An 8,671-nucleotide genomic window follows, 5' to 3' on the forward strand; every position below is an offset into this window, starting at 1 on the left:
GTTTCTACTACTGGAGCAGAGAACCTTTTAAAGAATTGTGGTTGTTTGCTTTGCCCCATCTGGTGGCTCCCTAAAGGACTAGCTCAAGGATTTGCCTTTGTTCCACCTAACTCAGCATCGCCCAGGGCCCTCTACCTAAAGCAAGAGGAAGAGGGTGGGATTTATGGAAACCATTTGAAGGCAAATTCTGTAATAGCTCCTGCCACCTGGGACAAGGGAAAACAGTTGAAGCAAACAATAGCCAATCTGAAAAGTCTGGGAGGAAAGGCTGGGAATAAGGGCTTTCAAAAGCCCCCACAAATTCCAAGGAATCTAGAAAGTCACACACATTTTCAGAGCTGGGAGCAGGCACAGAAAAGACTTAAGGCCCTAAGCTCTCACCTCTGGCCGACCTTCAGCCTCTGCAGAAAGGGAAAGCTAAGGCAGAGCTCTAAATTGCCAGGCTGAGTGCTGAAGGCAGGCCAAAACACACATGCAGCCCGTATGCAAAGACTGGGAGATCTTTTTCCTTTCTTTTCTCTCTCTCTCTCTTTTTTATTCTCGAAGTTTAAGGAAATCTCTGTCAAATCAGTAAGCTAACAGAATAGAGATTTCCATGCCACCCATGATAAAGAGCATAAACTTTCCAAAATTAATTCACCTTATGAGGTATGTAGAGTAGTCAGATTCATAAAGACAGAAAGTAGAACGGTGGTTTCAAGGGGCTGGGGGCAGGGCAGAGTGGGGAATCTGTTGTTTAATGGATGTGGAGTTTCAGTTTGGGAAGATGAAGATGTTCCGAAGAGTGGATGGTAGTGATGGCTGCACAACAATATGAATGCACTAAATGCCTCTGCACTGTACACTTAAAATGGATAAAATGGTAAATTTTATGTTATGTGTTTTTTACGACAAAAAAAAAGTTCATAGAAGTCACCAAACAACCAGCTAGAACAAGCAACAAACTCTGAGGAGGTAGACAAGCTGATTTCAGGAGTTGCCACATTATAATATTCCAAATGTTCAGTTTTCAACACAAAAAATTACAAGGCTTTTGTAAGACAAAGCAAAAAGGTATGGTCCAGATAGAAGAATTAATGGAAACTGGCCTGTAATGAAGCCCAGACATTGGACAGACAAAACTTTAAATCAACTATCTTATACATGCTCAAACAGCTAAAGGAAACCATATACAAAAATGGAAACCGTGAGAACAATTTCTCACTAAACAGAGAATGTCCATAAAGAAATAATAGCAACTACATAGGAAGTCTGGAGTTGAAAAATACACTAGCTGAAATGAAAAATTACAGGGGTCCAAGAACAGCTTTGAGCAGACAGAAGGAAGAATCAGCAACCTTGAAGATAGTTTGGTTGAGATTATCCGGTCTAAGGAGCAGAAAGAAAAAAAATGAAAAATGAACGGAAACTAAGAGATTTTGCTGCATCAGTAAGTGTACCAACATACCCATAATGGAAGTCCCAGAAGGAGAGAAAAGAGAGAAAGGGACAGAAAGAATAACTGAGGAAAATAATAGCCAAATAATAATAACAGTAATAAAACTCTTAAGTACTGATTAAGTGTTGATATGGAAAGATCTATAAAACATATCATTCAACAAGAAAAGCAAAGTACCTGTGTAGTGCCAAAAATGCATGCTGTGAATCTCATCATGAGGAGACATCAGACATATTCAATTCGAGGGACGTTCTATAAAATAACTGACTTGAATTCTTCAGAAATACCAAGCTCATGAAGCCACAGGAAGACTGAAGTATTGCTCCAAATTAAAGAAGACAAAAGACATACAGCAACTAAATGCAATAGGTGATCTTGAATTGGACCCTGAAACAGAAAAAAAAAAAAAAAGTTTTATAAAGAACATTATTGGGACAACTGGAAAACTTTGAAAAAAGTTTGCAGATAATAGCATTTATTCAATGCTAATTTCCTGTTTTTGATTATTGGACTGTGGTTAGGGATGAGAATGTCTTTGTTTTAGGAAATATATTGATGTATATTTATTTAGTTTTAACTGATGTATTTAGGTTTCACTCATGCTCAAATGATTCAGAAAAAAATTATGTGTAGAGAGAGGGAATAATAAAACAAATAAAGCAAACACAGAAATGTTAATAACTGAAGAATCTGAATCAAGGGTTTATGGGAAGTGTTTGTACTATTCTTGCAGTTTTCCTTATTTCAAATAATTAAAAACTATTATAACCAATGAAAAATAAATCAATAAAGGGAAACCAGCCTGCACAGATGTTTTTTCTGCAGTTGCACAAGTGCAAGCACAGAATAAGTGGAATTGGATTTCATTAGAGTTGATTTTTACCAGGTGACTATGCCAAAGCACAAGAGGAGCAAGGGAGATGAGTGTGCATGCAAGTGTTTGATAATAATGATTGTCCCTGGATCCTGGGTAAGAAGAAAGCAAGGTTATAAGAGTGTGAAGGACAATGAAAAGTGTTAGGATTAAAGGTCTGTAAATCTAGTTGGAATTGAAGGATTGCTGGTAATAACTACAATTTTAAAAGTTGTAGGTTCTATGTAAATAATAATGTGATGGGAAGAAGCTCATTTTGTTTCTTATCTGCAAAATTCATAGACATTGTGCTAAACAAATTAATTTTTTAAAGAAAAAAATTAGAGGTAGTGAGTTGGAAATATAAGAATGGTGCTTGAAATTGAGATTGTGGACAAGTTGTGGTTATAAAGTTCTCTGATGCGAATATGAGAGTAGATGGCTGACTAGAGTGGGTGATAAGATCATGGGGGAGAGAGAGGTCAAGGAACTAAGAAGCAAGGGATTGGAGATACGATCTTGGTAGGTATTGAAATCACCAAGTGCTATGGTTTATATGTGTCCCCTCAAAATTTATATGCTGAATCCTGATGACCAAATGTGATGGTAATAGGAAGTGGGGCCTTTGGGAGGTGCTCGGGTCATGAGCGTAGAGTCCTCATGAATGAAATTAGTGTCCTTATAAAAGAGACCTCAGAGAGGGTCCTCACCCTTTCATCAAGTAAGGACACAAGAGAAAAGTCATCAGCTCTGAACCAAGAAGAGGGAGCTCCCCAAAACACAACCATGCTGGCACCTTGATCTTGGACATCCAGCCTCCAGAACTGTGAGAAATAAATTTCTATTGTCTACTAGCCACCCAGTCTCTGGTATTTTGTTATAGCACCTCAAATAAAGGAACCAAGCATAAAAAAGAATAGCAAGTACAGAGAAAAGTGACCGTGAACAACTTACAAAAATCTTCAATAAAAAAGAGTATATAAACTGAGTTGACAGATGACTGCAATAAAGAGAGGCAGTCTGTGGCGTGCTTTTCTGGCATGAAAGTCAGAGCTGGGGTTTTAGGGGAAAAGTGAAGTAGAAGAGTCTGGAAGTAATAGCAGAAAGAAAGGCAATCAGTTTTTCTCTGGGCTCAGTGGTGTTCCAATTAGTAGAGCTATATGACAAATCACCCAAGACCTTAGTGCCTTGAAAATAATGATAATCATTATCTCTCACAGTCTCTGTGGATCAGGAATTTGGGAGCAGCTTAGGTAGGCAGTTCTGGCTCACCATCTCTAGTGAAATTGCCCTTAGTAATCCTGTGTGGCTCCAGTCATCAGAAGGCTTGACTGAGGCTGGAGGAAGCACAGTCAAGGTGTCTCATGCAATGGCTGGCAACCCGGTGCTGGCTGTTTGTTTGAGGCCTCAGTTCCTCTCCACATGAGCTTCTCCAAGATGCTGCTTGGCAGTGCCTTTCCTCAGAGCATGCTGATCCAAGAGACCAAAGTGAAAGCTGCAACGCCTTTTAATGACCTAGCCTTGGAAGTTACACAATGTCACTCACACACATTTGGGATCAAAGGGTCGGCCGTGATTCATTCTGGAAAGCAGGGGGACAAATGGTAACTGACTTAAACTGACTTATAAAACTAAGAAAGCGAAGTCCTAAACTGGTAGTGGGGAAAACTGAGACCAAATTCATATCACAGAATCCTCAAAAAGCATAAGAATTAGCAGTACCAAAATACTGGTGTGGAATTGGTGATCAATAAAAAGGAGAGAAGAAGTAGAATAGTAGCCAAAATAAGGGAAAAAAATGAAAGTCAAAGTTGTTTGAGAAGCAGTTACTTCCCTAGATCATCTCCCCACCTCCAGGCTACTAGGCAACTCTAAAATTTTAAGGTGTACAGTGTCTCAAAAAAGTTACCACCCTACATGAGAAAGAAGCTACAGGAGAAACTGCTCATTGAGAGACCAGTAAAGACAAAATGTGGGATGCCAAAAAACAGGAAATGGAACCAGGAGAGAGATGAAGGGAACTCCCAAGAAGATGCTGAAGGCAGATCCCAGAATGACAGCTGGGGCTGAGCTACAGAAGACATCCACCTTAGAGGAGGGCAGTGCAACTCAGGGGACACACCAGTTGAGCTCTGTCATCTCCAAGATCCCTGTAGCCATCGACCTTCTTTTAGCTGAGGACAGAATCCCCCCAGGGCCTCGCTCAGAGTCTTCCCGCACTTAGTTTGTGAAGTTCCTATTCTCCCTCTGGGCTCTGCTGCTTCACTCCACAGGTTTCTGCTTTGACGTCCTTCTGAGAGTAGGAAGTAGCCAGAAGAGGTTAAAAAGCAGAAAACACAGAGCAGTCCACTCTCTCTGACCATATTTTTGCTAAATATCTGTTATCAGGTCCAGGGGCCCAAACTATGATGAGTCCTATGCTCTCAGGACTCTGTAAAGCCCTTGTCTCCTGACTTCCCTACAAGAGGTTCTTGTTAATGCTCAGGGAACCTGATGTCAAATCATAGGCTATGTTCAGTTTATTTTCTTCTAGATGCTTTATCTGATGGGGCAATGTCACTCTTCCTTTACACAGGAAGATTGGTGCATGCTTCTCAGATTTTTTTTCTTTTTTTTTAAATTAAGGAATATATTATTGAGGAACACCTACATGGGTGGTAAATCTGCAAATAAAACAAGGGACCTATTAATACAAAATTCAGAGTGATTTGTATCCTTAGGGGGAGGAAGATAGATGCAACTGAGTAGAAACACAGAGGGTTTCTATGTTCCTTGAATGTTTTATTTCTTAATCTGAGTAATGGGTACATACATATTTATGCTATTTTTTAAATTGCCCCTGTAAATATTATATATTCTTCTGTATGTATGATACATTTCATAGTATTTTTAAGTTAATAAAAAATAAACAATTAACAAAAGTAATTGTCTTTCTATGCAAATGTTGCTCATTGAATGTTGGACTGACAGGAAGATTTCGGATTTGATTTGAATCATTTTTGTAAGATGCAAGTGGCCTGAATATATTTTTAGCCTAATAGGAAAAAGCCAAAAGAGAAAACGTGGCTTAAGATAAGGAAAGGGGTCATATTTCCTGGGAGACTAGGATAAGATCCACTGGACAGAACAACTTTAGAGACTAGCAAAATCTAAGGATACACGTGAAAGAGAAACTGATGTTGGGATAAAAAGAGAAAAGAGCAAGCTGAGAGAGCTCTTACATCATTTGCTAGAGGTATTGGGTTTCTAGATTTCATTTCATTAAACTGTAAATTATTTACATCCACCTCGAGCCAATTTCTGAAATGGGATTCCTTATATTATCGAACGTAGCTTTATAACCGATGGTGCTAAATAAATAAACATACCCATATTTGACCTGCCATCTCTCACTTTCCTCTCCTATTCCTTTGCTTTAGTAATATTTATTAACCTCACTCACAATTTCAGCATCACTATTTTAAGTAGGAATGCTTTGCTTTTACGGAGATATAAGCAAATGTTTTCCGATAGGCTATTGATAGTGTAATTAAATTCAGAGATCATCAAACATGTTGAGACAATGTTTTCCTTTATGAAATACTCTTCCTGGCAATTAGACATATATAGAAACTACATTATCTATTTCATTGAATCTAACAGGCCACAGGAGTATTATTTTTTCAAAATCTTTAGCAAGAGCATTAGCAATTTAGCATTGAATCATAATGATTCATGGATAAGTATTAATTCTGCCTAAGAAAGATAAGAACAGAAATTGTACTTACGGTAATTAGAACCCAATGCTAAATATATATAAATTGTAAAATTTATAGTATTTTTTTTGTGTAGCTATATTTGTTGGGAACAGAGAAGAGAACATTAACATCAGTTAATATCTTGCCTTGAACCACACAACGGTGCATTTTAAAATAAGTCCAACCCCCGGAAAACAGCATCCGTATGTGGTTCAGATCCTTGAACAGAAGAAAGTCACAGAAGGAAAATATGTACACTTGAATTCTCAATTCTCTCAAAATGAAGGCTACAGTTTGAAGGATTTCTTTCAGTGAAAACTTCTCAGAATAAAATGTCTGACCATATTGTACATGGTTGGAAAAATCGTGGTAGTTATTTCTACTGAGTAAGAATTTAAGAAGAGAAGAAAATGGTACAGAGGGAGGAAATGGAAGATAATGGGTTTGATTCCGTTCCCAAGAAGCTGAGCCTGAGAGATTCCTGTACAAGTGACTTGCTGAGGGAGTGCTGCGCAGGGGAAACTTACAAGGGAAGCAGGAAAGAAAAGAACTAGATACTTATGTAAGTGTAGCTGAAGTTTATCCTCAGCCTGATCCCACAGGGAGCTCTAGAGTGTGCATGTCATCACAGATGTGTCACCTTGAGGCAGGATGATACCCTTACTTGGCTTAGGACCACTGGGTGGGGGGTGGGGGGAGCACAGACACAGAATGCTTAACCTTCTAGGCATTGCCAGATGCGGCTGCTTCTGTTGGTTGAGGGCAAGTTTCAGTACAAACGTGCTGCTGTGCATCTTAGCAGTCAGCACTCATGTGGACAGCGTGAACTGGCCTGGTAAAGTGCCTACGGGCGGTTCACCAACAGGGTCAACTACGAATAATTTTTTTACTTGTGTTCTTTTCTCTTTTTTCCTAACACCTCACCGTTTACTTCAGTTGCACATTTTAACTCCAAAACATTTTTGGTAGTAGCCATTAATATGTTAAAAATAAAACTGGATTTTAATATTCAGACACCTTTTTATTTAGCATCTGGGTTCACTGCTATCTAATACTTTAAAAACTCAAAAGAAAAAGGTTAAATTACTTTTCATAAGAGTCATTGAAAGTCTTCAATCTACAGAAGGTATATTTTTGAGTGGTTGAGGGAAAAAGCTTTGAGTAAAATAAAGGAGGCTTTAAATCCTGGCTCCAATGTTCACTAGCTGTATGATTGTATGCAAGTTTCTTTTTTTTTTTTTTTTAACATTTTTTATTGATTTATAATCACTTTACAGTGTTGTGTCAAATTCCAGTGTTCAGCACAATTTTTCAGTCATTCATGGACATATACACACTCATTGTCACATTTTTTTCTCTGTGAGTTATTAACATTTTGTGTATATTTCTCTGTGCTATACAGTGTAATCTTGTTTATCTATTCTGCAAGTTTCTTTTATGTGCTTCATCTGCTTCTTTATCTGGAAAAAAGAGGAAAAATAATAGTAAGCCCTTCTTAGAGTTGTTGAGAGATTTAAAGAACACATGATAGAGTTCCATCTGTAGTTCAGGTAACAGGGTGGGCCACATAATTAGACCACATCTTCTTTATCCAGTCATCTATGGATGGACATCCTTTATAAAGGATGATATAGAAGTTTATTTAGTCAAATGGTTACCTCTCCAACACATACTATTAAGTACAAAAGAACACAGATACAGAATAACATGTATGTTATGCTTCTGAGTGTTTTTAAGTATGTATTTGTGTGTATGGAAATTTTTCAGAAGTGTAAACAAACAAAAGTAGTCACCTCTGTGGAGTACACCTTATGCCATTTCTTTTCATTTTTGAATTTTGTTGTGGTAAAATATACATAACACAAAATTTACCACTTTATTTTTAAGTATACAATTTAGTGGCATTAAATACATTCACAATGTTGTGCAAGCATCACCATCATCCATCTCCAAAACTTTTCATTTTTCCTAACTGAAATTCCTTATCCATTACACAATGATTTTCCCATACCTCTTTACTCCAGCTTCTAGTCACCATTATACTTTCTGTCTATGAATTTGACTACCATAGGAACCTCATATAGGTGGAATCATACAGTATTTGTCCTTTAATACTGATTTGTTTCACTTAGTGTAGTGTCTTCAAGGTTCATCCATGTTATAGCATGGGTCAGAAATTTCCTTCATTTTTACGGCTGAATAATATTCGATTGCATGTACATACCACATTTAATTTATCCATTCATTCATAATTAGACACTTGAGTTGCTTTCATCTTTTGGCAATTGTGAATAATGCTGCTCTGAGTGTGAACAGGCAAATATCTGTGGGTTCCTCCCCTATGACTGGTTAAAAACTTTTTAAAATCACTAAATAAATACAGGCATTGCCAATTATAAAATTAAGTGCTTGAGAATAAATCTATCAAGAGTTGTATCAGGTTCATTTTTGAAAATTTTTTCATAAATCAATATTAAGAGGCTTTAAAGAAACAAAATATAGAGAGATGTACCATATTCATATATTGGAAACTCAATATTTTAAAATGTCAAATACTATCAATGTAATTCTAACTAAAATTACAGTGTAGTTCTGAAAGTTATATAGAATTGCAAAGAATAGCCAAGATGACTTTGAAGAACA

This window comes from Camelus dromedarius, chromosome 2 (genome assembly GCF_036321535.1).
Source record: "Camelus dromedarius isolate mCamDro1 chromosome 2, mCamDro1.pat, whole genome shotgun sequence".
NCBI classification, from domain to species: Eukaryota; Metazoa; Chordata; class Mammalia; order Artiodactyla; family Camelidae; genus Camelus; species Camelus dromedarius.